A 10687-nucleotide genomic window follows, 5' to 3' on the forward strand; every position below is an offset into this window, starting at 1 on the left:
AGCTGGGGGGAGTGGGCAGGTGCTCAATTTTGATCCTCATGTTTATTAGCACAAATCTAGCCTCTGAGGAGAAAAACCGCACGAGAGAGATAGATATACAGATTTTATTATCATCCTCGGAGGTCTAATATGACCTATGGGACCAAAGTTACATGTGATGTAGTATGTGTATGGCTGATGAGTGACTCTCGATGCTCTAAAATTGTGGTGATGAGAGTCGCAATGGAGAGCCCACACTTTGGCTGGGAGAGGAAAGTGTGTAGGTCTAATTTATGGCTGAAAATGTGAGAGAAAAAAGTTCAGATGTGACCAAAGACTGAGCACTCTAGTATTGTGTGGTCCTCAGACTCTTGAACTTGCAGTGAGCATAATGTGCACAGTCGATTTGACTCTTCTCCATTGCCGACAAGGGGATAGGATCAAGCATGTGAGTGTGAGTACGGTTTTCTCTTTCAGCGAAGAACATGGTTTTGTAGTTCAGGGCAATACGGGTGGTGTAATGTATGAAGCATGACCCACCGGATTTCTCCTAAGCCGTAATACATTGGCCTTGTAGAAAAGTTTCATTCACTTGGGAGTCAATTGAAGCATCATGTAGCAAGAGTATGTCTTGCATACATCCCGTGCTCAAAAACCTGCTTTAATGCGTCTTTTGAACTATTTTTCTTGCCTCTCATGCAATTGTAGGAAGTCGATGTGAGGGGTTTTGACACATCTTTATCATGTACTCCACAACCCTTTCCATGCCCATAACCTCAATTGGAAGACATTTCGACTCAAAAAGTAGGAGCATATATGGTATTTGTGTCTTCACTTGGAGAAATTTTGTACGAAAACGCTTTTGGACATTCTCAAACTCTTTCCAAGTAGACTTTGAGATGCTCCCGCCCCACATTTCAACTCCATATAGAAGAACCGGTGTCACCAATGCATCAAAAAGATACTTCTTGAGAACCCAACACTTGATGTTTCCCGCATTACACATGTTCTCAAATGCATACTATGATCTCTTTTCCTCTTTCAAACGACGCATAACACATTCATGCCACTTGTGATTAGACGGAACGTCAAGGCCAAGGTACTTAAAGCTCTCAACAACTTCAAGTGTCTCATTGTTGTACACAATGCATGGCTTCTCCTTATGGTTGGTTTTCACAAGTATAACCTTTGTTTTGGATTCATTCACAATCATCCCACTATGCAAACAAAGTTTCTCAAGGACAACCATAAGCTTTTGTGCATCTTCTAAAGTGTGTGCTAGAAGCACTACATCATCCGCATACAACAAAAGCATGATTACCGCATTGCAAATAGTGACCTCTTCAATGCCTTCTTCTTGCATAAAGTCAAGTACCATTTGTTCCAATTGATCAACACATAGACCAAAGAGATTTGGTGACAATGGACATCCTTGTTTAACCCCAATAGTGCTTACAAAAATTTCTGAAATTTTTCTTTCCATTGACAAATCACCTTCTCATAGATTCGAGAAACCGCAAGCATAAACTCACTTGGCACTTGGAGTTCTTCCATCCTTCTTCACAAATTGTCATGTAAAATCATATCAAAGGCTTTCTTAAAGCCCACAAAACAAAAATACAATGGCTTGCCTTTTAACCGACTTTCCTCCATGAGAACATGAAGAGTGACAAGATGATCAATGGTGCTATGGCATCGACAAAAACCCGCTTGTCACTTGTTATTTTCAGCCCAATCACTCAATTTTATCTCCATTACGCACCCAAACAACTTTGCCATAAGAGACCCAATCATTATAGTCCATAGTTGTTTATATTCTTTACATCCCCTCCTTTATGCAAAGGCTTTACCCAATTAGTACTCCAATCATAAGTCATACCATATTGAAGTGCAAGGTTGAACATATCACACATCCACTCATGGGTAAAATCTCCCGTCCATTTGATCATCTCCGGCTTGATACCTTAAAGATCTCCCGCTTTGCGAGTGGCCAACTTTTCAAGCCCACCGCATACATCCTCAATAGTAAAAAAAAGAGGGTATACATGGGAGTGAACCATAAAAAGGTATTTTTTAGCATTTGCTTACTCATATAATTTCCTACAATGTGTGTACATATCCACAAGACTCAAGTTACCAAAATTATCAACCCGCTTACCCCTCAAGTTTCTCCAAAATCTTCCACATGCATGTGCCTTTTCTTGGACTTGAAAAAGTTGTTGCTTTACTTCCCATCTTCTTCTCTTCTTTTGAATCAATGCCTTGTATGTATGCAAAGGACTTTGATAGTTATCTTTGTCCGTAGTTGCATCAAGCTTTATCAAGGACTTTCGAGCATCTTGACATTCTTTATCAAACCACATTTTGCGTGATCTATCTTTGTTGATACCATGGAGATGCTTTATAGCAAAGCATTCTTCGAAACAAGAACAAACAACTTTCTTGAAAGCTTCCCATTTAGTTCCAATTGTGCATCATATTGAAGCTCTTCATCCCTAATTTTTTCTCAACCATTTCAATGTACATTGGTGACCGTTTGAAATCCACATGAAAGGTCAATAATAAGGTGTGATGGTCGAATTTTGGGGTCCATTGGTCAAACATAAAACTCTTTATCAATACATGATGGCTTCAAAGAGTAGCATATAGTCAATCACACTGTCACCCCATTATGTCTCCTACATGTAAATCCATTGGTTCCACTCCACAAAGATACACCATTGGCAATGAGCATACCCGTGCTATTACACATGTGTAAAAGTAACTTTCCATAGTGTTCCGGCTCTTTCTCATCCATTGAAGAACAATCTTACAAGTGAACTTCCTCAAACTCCCTTGAAATATATGGCATATCAAATTTTTGAGTATCATGTTGCAATGTTTTTGTGCGAGCATTCATATCCCCGAATACAATAACATCACCTTCACCTTTGAAGTAAGCAATGTTCTCTTCTAAATCAAAAAATGGTTGATCTCTATCCATGCAAGCATAAAAGGGGGAATCATGATGAGGAATGTAGCAAATGGCTACAAAAATGGGTGCTCTTTTTGGTGTCATAATTTTCAGCCATACATAACGTTTGTACTTGTCATCTTTCACAATTGATACAAAATCTTCCAATCCTTTCTTAACCATACATGCTACCCCTCCTTGTCCTCTTTGTTGCTTAAGATTCTTTAACCACATCAATGAATGTACATTGTAATTCTCCAATACGTTAATCATTTTGTGTATCATGCTCCAAGTTTCAACAAGAAGTACAACATCGGCTTTGCTTGTAAATTCATCAATGCCAACCCCCGCATTTTATGGGTATCCATTACAATTTCAAATGCATATTTTCAATTGTAACTCGGTCTCATAGGTCACGAATCCCTATTTTCTCGAGGGACTTGCCTCCTCCTTGGGCACATTTTCTTCATGAGAGATCTCCTTGTTTTTCTTATTATTTTCCTCATATGCCTTGTGACACATAATTTGTTGCTTAATAGTGCGATCTTCACATACAAAAAATTTTGTATCCCTCGAATAGATCCAGCTATTATCAAGGATAATATTTCGCTTGGTCTCATCCGGCATGGTGCACACAATTGACCGTTCTCCCGAGCGAGGATCTCCTTGCTTCCCCACTCTATGTGCTCCATAGACCATAACTCCGGACATGCCAAAGTGGGTTTTGAAGAAATCTTTGATAACAATGGCAAGAGTAGGAGATGTCTCTAGCTTCTCTTCGGAAATTCCACGAATAACAATGTTCTTGGAATGTCGCTCCCGTTCCTTCAACTCCTCCACATCCACATTCTCAACATTCTTTTTTTGAACCATATGCATGATTGAGTAATTAGGAACCACATTTCTACCGCATACATCAGCCCAAGACTGTTTGTGCATACATTTTTAATGTCACATACATCCCGGATCATGGTGTCAAATTTCTTCTCTTTCAATACATGGTCATGATCTACTTTGTTCACCCGCTCCTTCAAAGCATTCAAGTCCACAAGAGAGCGTTTACATTCCTTGACTTCCTCTTCAACTTGATCAAACGTGTTGTTTGCATCTCAAGTGTCCTCTTGAGATTCTCATTCTCAACCAAAAGTACCCTTAGTGTGCCATTCTCCATTGCAAGTGCTCATAAGTTTTCGCCTTGTTTGTTTACGGTCTCTTGCAATGATACCAAGTATGCCATGATCATGGTTTCTGATGTCGTTGGTTGGATGGTTGTGTTTCTATCTCCACACTTAGGAGATTTTGGATCATTTTCCTCAATGGTTGTGGACCTTGTTGAAGAAGAAGAACCCTTGCGATGAGTGCCGGAAGACATTGTATGTAAAATAAGAGATGAGAGTCAATTTTCCTAAACCTATTTACTTCAGAAATGCTGTTACAAAAACAACTTCCATAAATTTGAATTTTTTTTGTCTTTACATCTATGCGTAGAGGGCTTTGTGCTCTTCAATTGAGGCTATAGATCACCCGAATCGGAGTTCGGATGAATAAGTTATGATCAAAAGAGTGAATTGTTGTCTACTAGGTCCAAAAACGGCTGCGTTTTTTGTTGAGAGAGAGAGAGAGAGAGAGAGAGAGAGAGAGAGAGAGAGAGAGAGAGAGAGAGAGAGAGCTGGAATCTATCACCATGACATGCGAGCGACAAAGATGATGCTCCGTCAAAGAAAAGAGAGTGAGCTATCCCTAGCTTAGGGCTCTCTTTATCTGGTATTCCTTCCTTTTCTTCCGTGTTGACCTTCAGCTTCTTCTCGTAGTGGCGATGAGTGAGAATTCCTGCTAGACTAGCCCTGGTGGAGTTTTCTACTTGTATGGTGTAATCAAACTCTTGTAGTCTAATTAACCACTTTGAGATCCTAGATGAGACATCCATGTGTCACATTACATATGGGAAAACCTCTTCCATTGTCAGGATTACAAATGGTCTACGCAAGAGATAGGAGCGGAATTTCGTGGTAACAAACATTAGTGCCAGAACCATGTGTTCTACTTCGGTGAATCCCTTTTTTGATGGGGTCATGACTCGACTAGAGAAGTAAATAGGGCGCATGGAAGATGTTTTGGGATCCTTTTGCATTAGCACTGCTCCCAGAGTATCATTTCCCACACTAGGGTTCACATAGAATGGCTCGTCCCACTTAGGAGGTGAAATAGTGGGAAGCTTAGATAGGACTTGCTTTACCTCAGTAAACTGCTGCTCATTCTCTTCACTCCATGATAAAACATCCCTTTGGGTGAGTTGTTGTAGGGGAAGGACCACTTGAGATAGCAGGTGAATGAACCTGCTTAAATATCTTACCTTCTGAAGGAAAGAAACCAATTGCTTGGCGGTGGTGAGAGATGATAAAGATACCAGAGCCTGAATTTTGTTGGGGTCAGCCTCGATTCCTTTTGCTGAAATTACATGACCGAGGAGAGTGACCTTGCTCTCACCAATGTGACACTTGTCCACGTTGAGTTGGCCACCCAGGGTTTGTAGCCTGGTTAAGCCGTCATAGACTTTGCTTAGATGAAGGGCTCGTGAGCTATAGATGCAAAAATCATCTATGAAAACCCGTATTGATGTTCCAAAGTAGGGTTGGAAAACAAATGTCACATAGCGTTGAAATGTGGCTGGGGCGTTGGTGAGGCCAAATGGCATCACTCTGTGAGCAAAACATCCCCAAGGTGTGATGAAGGTTGTCTTCTTCTGATATTCCTCAGCAATGCTAATCTGGAAGTATCCTGAGTAGCCATCGCATACTGTGTAGCGTTCGTGACCTGCCACGTCATTGAGTATTTCATCCTGGAATGGGAGGGGAAAATGGTCCCTCTTCATGGCTGCATTGAGAGGTTTATAATCCACACAGACTCTCCATTTACCATTTTTTCTTGGTGTGACTACTACTGGGGAGACCCATTCTGAGTCTTCGACGGGGTAGATGAAACCTGCTTGTAGCAAACTCCTTACTTCTTTAAGCAATGCCTCTTGTTGGATTACTCCAAGTCTTCTGAGCTTCTGTACTACGGGCTTACTGCCTTCCTTGAGCTTTATGTGGTGTTGCACTACTGTAATTCCTATGATCTTATCATAGCCATCAATGAACAAAGTAGTGAAGTTGCCTAACATGGAGACATACTCCTTCCTTTCTTCATTGGTTAACTCATTTGAGAGCATTTTTTGTAGCTTACCTACATCCTCCAATGACTGCTTACCTGATGGTCCCTCTTCATTTGCTGAGGTTGCTTCAGATTGTGTTAATCTGTTTGGGTATTAAAGAATGACTCCCATTACTTCGATGCTACTGTCACTCCCGTCGGTGGTGGTTGTGTCTTCTCCTGAGGTAGATGAGGAGTCGCTGGTGGACTCGTCTTCTAAAGCCTCCAAGATCATATTGCACTGCTTTCCAGTCCTCATGTCGTAGAATATGGACTTCCCTTTAGCATCCTTCATCTGGATCATCCCGGTGCTCCAGTCTTGTTTGGCTTCCATGGCCATAAGCAAAGGTCTTCCAAGAATGATGGGGTAGCCCTCCCCTTTGTGTGGCATGACGAAGATGTCTACTTCCACTTTCGTATTGAATGCTTTTACTTTGACCGCAATTACAATGCCTATGCATTTCACTCTTACATTGTTTGCCATCTTGGCTTGGCAGGGTGCCGGCCTACTTACCTCTAGACCTAGGTGGTGCATCATCTTCTCACTCATGACGCATATTTGAGCGCCACCATCTATGTAGACGTTTGAAATCCGCTGCCCTTTGATGTGAGCGTCCATGGTTGGCAAGATGTCATCGAGAGCCCTCCCAGAGATAGCCCCAGCTATCCATGGTTTTGATTTCCTGGTACTTACCATTTTCGTCCATTGCCTCCTCATTCTGGGTGCAAGGTGGAGTAATTGGGGCCAAGTTTTCTTCGGGCCCTGCATTAACACATCCTAAACTAAGTCATAGGGTTGTGCTTCCTCACCTAGTGAGAAGTCTACGATGTCTATCTTCCGCCCCGGTTTAGCTGCTTGCTTGCTAGACTCGACTTTCCCTTTCATCTTCTCTTCTTTTTGAGATGCCTCCTCGTGCCTCGCACGCTTCACTCCCATAGCATCCACTTCTTCTACCTTCGCTTTTCCTTTGTGCTTCTCTCGAGCTGACTCTTCTACCTTCGCCTTCCCTTTAGCCTCTAAGCTAATGACACTCACCGCAGGTGGTGGGGGTAGTGGCGGAATGAGAGGTTGGGGTGGTGGTTGTTGTTGTATAGGTGGTCGCAGGATTTGGATTGATGGGATTGGTCCTGGCTGCCTTGGTGGTGGTCTTACTCTTGGCGGAGAGATCTGATTCTGCCTCCCCCCTCTATTGAAATTCTGCCTTCTTGGGTGTGGGCAGTAGTACATTCCATGGCCATCTTCCCCGCAGTTGTAACAGTGGTATTTTGGGTTCTGCCTTCGTTCTCCTCTTCCTTGTTCTGGATTTCTGCCAGATGCATGCCCTTGTTGCACCAGATGCACAGATAAACTCTCTAGTTGGGTGGTGATGCGACTCAGCACGTCTTGTTGTTCCTCTGCTGTCTCCTATGGTTGGACTCTATGATTGGTTGTTGCAGCCACTGGGGTTGGTCGGGGCAAGCTTGTTTCCTCTGACTTGTTTACTCTTGCTTGCATGCGCAGCTTCTTATCTTTAAGGCGGGCTACTTCGACTGCCAACTCATATGTTGTAGGAAACCTTCCCTTCACCTTCTCTCTAAGCAACGACCGTAGACCAGCAATGAAACGGTCCTTCTTCAGGAAATTAGGTGCTCCTTCTCCTTCCTCCAGTGTGGCAACCCAACTCTCCCATAAGTCCACAGACTTTGACTCGTAGGTGGCATACTCCAGCAGGCCTGCCTGCTTTAATTCTGTCAATAGCTGCCATAACTTCTCCAAGGTTTTGCCTCCACCAAACCTCTTTACAAAAGCAGCCCTTAACACATCCCATGCATTCTTGGTAGCCTGGGGCAATGCATTATACCAGGACTTGGCCTCTACTTTCATCAGTAGAGGAAAAATTCTGAGTCGTGAAGCGTCGTCATCTTTGTTGGAGACGACACAAGCAATGTCAAAATCGTCCAAAAAATCAATGGTGAGATCCTCACCCTTCTTTCCACTGAACGTGGGGAAAGAAACACTTGCCATGGTGGTGACTCGGGAAATTACAAACCTCTTTTTTTTATAGAAGCAATGGCTCATAGCGGTTTTACAGGGGCGAACGGATAGGCTAAAACAGGATAAAAATAGAGACATTAAAGGAATGATGGTAATCTAGTATGGGGAGAATGATAGGGTTCGGGGAATTGAGGATTTCTCCTAGTACTGCCGCACCGAATAGGTAAACGATCTTCTGTTGGTAGAAGACTTTCCTATCTACATAGATATTCACATGCATATGCTGCAGGAATCTGAACGGGAATGCCGTCGGCCCGTTTTCCATCATGCACAAAAGGTGAAATACTTACTTATACTCTTACCGTGCCAGTGTTGATGAGTCGGCACATCCACAAGAGGTCGTCACCTTTCATGGGCTCTACCCTTCCTTCGTTGCTTAGCAAGTACGGGGTGATGGCGACGCGTCTGACCACTCCCAGTCTCTTGGCTAACAGCAATTGTAGGTAATTTCCGTAATCGGCGTGTTGCATGAATTCTACTCCATTCAGTTGCAGCTCATCTCCAGCCCACTGGGTCTCTCCCATGGTAGAGAGCTTCTTCAGGATAAGTTGTACAGGGAGGGGAGGAAGGTCCTCCACTCGCTTCCCAAAGCAGTGAGAGTAGTAGCCGAACCACTCTTCTCTAGGACATGGGAATCTTCTCACCACTTCTTCTTCTGGATTGTCGAAGTGGATTGGTAGCACTCGCATGCGTCGTGCAAATCGATAGGCGACCTTCCGCCACTTAGCTTCGGATGACTTCTTCTTTGACAAAGTGGGTACAACCCGGCTCTCTGAGCTTGAAGCACTTGCTTGGCCACATGATTCTCCCTTCGGGGTCATGTGTTTCCAGGCTAGCCTATCTTCTCCTTGCCCTTGGCTCGAGCAGCCCCTTTAGGCCACTTTGGGGTTTTATCTTTGACTGCAGTTTCTTTAGGGAAAAGAGGCCTCACCGTCTGCTTCCCTTCCTTGACGTGAATGACCTCCTTGCGATGAATGTCAATGTAGAAGACCTCAGCCCTTCCGCTGCATTCGTTGCTGGCACTCATCGACCGTGTGCCTTGGTTGACAACAGTGATGGCACCTCACCAATCTCCCACCTGATGCTTTCGATATATAGTTAGAACGAGCGACACAAGATGGAGAATTTACCTCTTGAATGTTGATGACACTGCAGCCTGGTAGTAGCACCTCAATGAAGGCGGCTAAGGCCTCCTTCGTATCTTCTTCTTCCTTCCTTCAGTTAGAAAATTCCTTTAGCCACTCGTCCATGATTGATAGTGGGCGTCACTTTCAGGATTGTAAAGTGAAGGGTCTTAGAAAAGCCCTCCTCAGTGGGGGCACCAAATGACGGACGCAAAGCGGACCCCGAACCCCGACGGCCTCTAAAACGCCGGGGGCCGAATGGCTCGCCTCGAGCTTGCCACGGTAAAGCGAACAGGGGGCACCACCTACCTTTGAGTGGCTAGGACGCAAAGCCCACGGTGATATGAACACTGCAAGCCTACACACCGAGAGAGAGAAAAGGGGGGGGAGAGAGAGAGAGAGAGAGAGAGAGAGAGAGAGAGAGAGAGAGAGAGAGAGAGAGAATACTTGCAATTGATGAAAACAACCTCGGGGGTATGAGGGTGAGTTATTTTTGCAATATTTACAAGGTGGCATGTCGTGATGGTAGAGAGGTAGGGAGAGGAGATGGTGCAACCTACTTGGTGCGTTCTCTAGGGCGACTCAATGACGGTGAATACTCATTGCCAAGAGCGTGCATACCTGTGTGCATCGACCATTGGAGTCAAGAGGTGGATATGGTTCCCTTCGTATGGTGCAATTTCCAAGGCAAACCCAACACACAAGACCCCCTCCCCGTGATGGTGATGGTGTCAATCCCTCCTACTACACTCTACCCAATGCTTGGTTCCACATAAGTTGCCCCCCCCCCGATAGTGACATCTCAGTGCCAATTTATAGGTGTTGGCTGCTTGGATTATGGTAATCCCAGTGTGGTTAAGGTAATCTTAATCGGGGAGACAAAACAAGTGGTGGGCCCGGTGTGGTTGACCCTTGCTTTGTTTTGGGGAAGGTTATTAAAAGATGGGAATCTCTAGGTGGGCCTTTGTCACCATCACCTAGAGAGAGGATATTTACAAAATGGAAATTTACAATGGCTCGGGTGAAAAACTGAAGATAATGGTAAAATAACCTAAAAATTAATGGGATGGCATCGTGGTTGCGTGTTGCCGGTGAATGGCGTGCTGCCGGTGCGTCGGTGTCGAGCGTACTTCTTTTCGGAGTCGGCCGGGGCATGCCTTCAGCGCATTTTTGTTTTTTGTTGTTGGCGGCGCGTGCTTTGGATCCTTCTTCTTTTTTTTTGTTGATGTCGTAGCCTTTTCCTTCGTATTGCGGTGCGGTGCATATATACGTGTGTTTATGTATTTGTGCATGAGGCGGGTGTGTGTGTGTGTTTTGTATAGGTATGTGTGTGCGAAAGCGTGCGTGGGAAGGGGGGCTATATATATATATATATATATATATATATATATATATATATATATA

The sequence above is a fragment of the Adiantum capillus-veneris genome, chromosome 28 (assembly GCF_014529385.1).
Source record: "Adiantum capillus-veneris isolate H3 chromosome 28, ASM1452938v2, whole genome shotgun sequence".
Lineage (NCBI taxonomy): Eukaryota > Viridiplantae > Streptophyta > Polypodiopsida > Polypodiales > Pteridaceae > Adiantum > Adiantum capillus-veneris.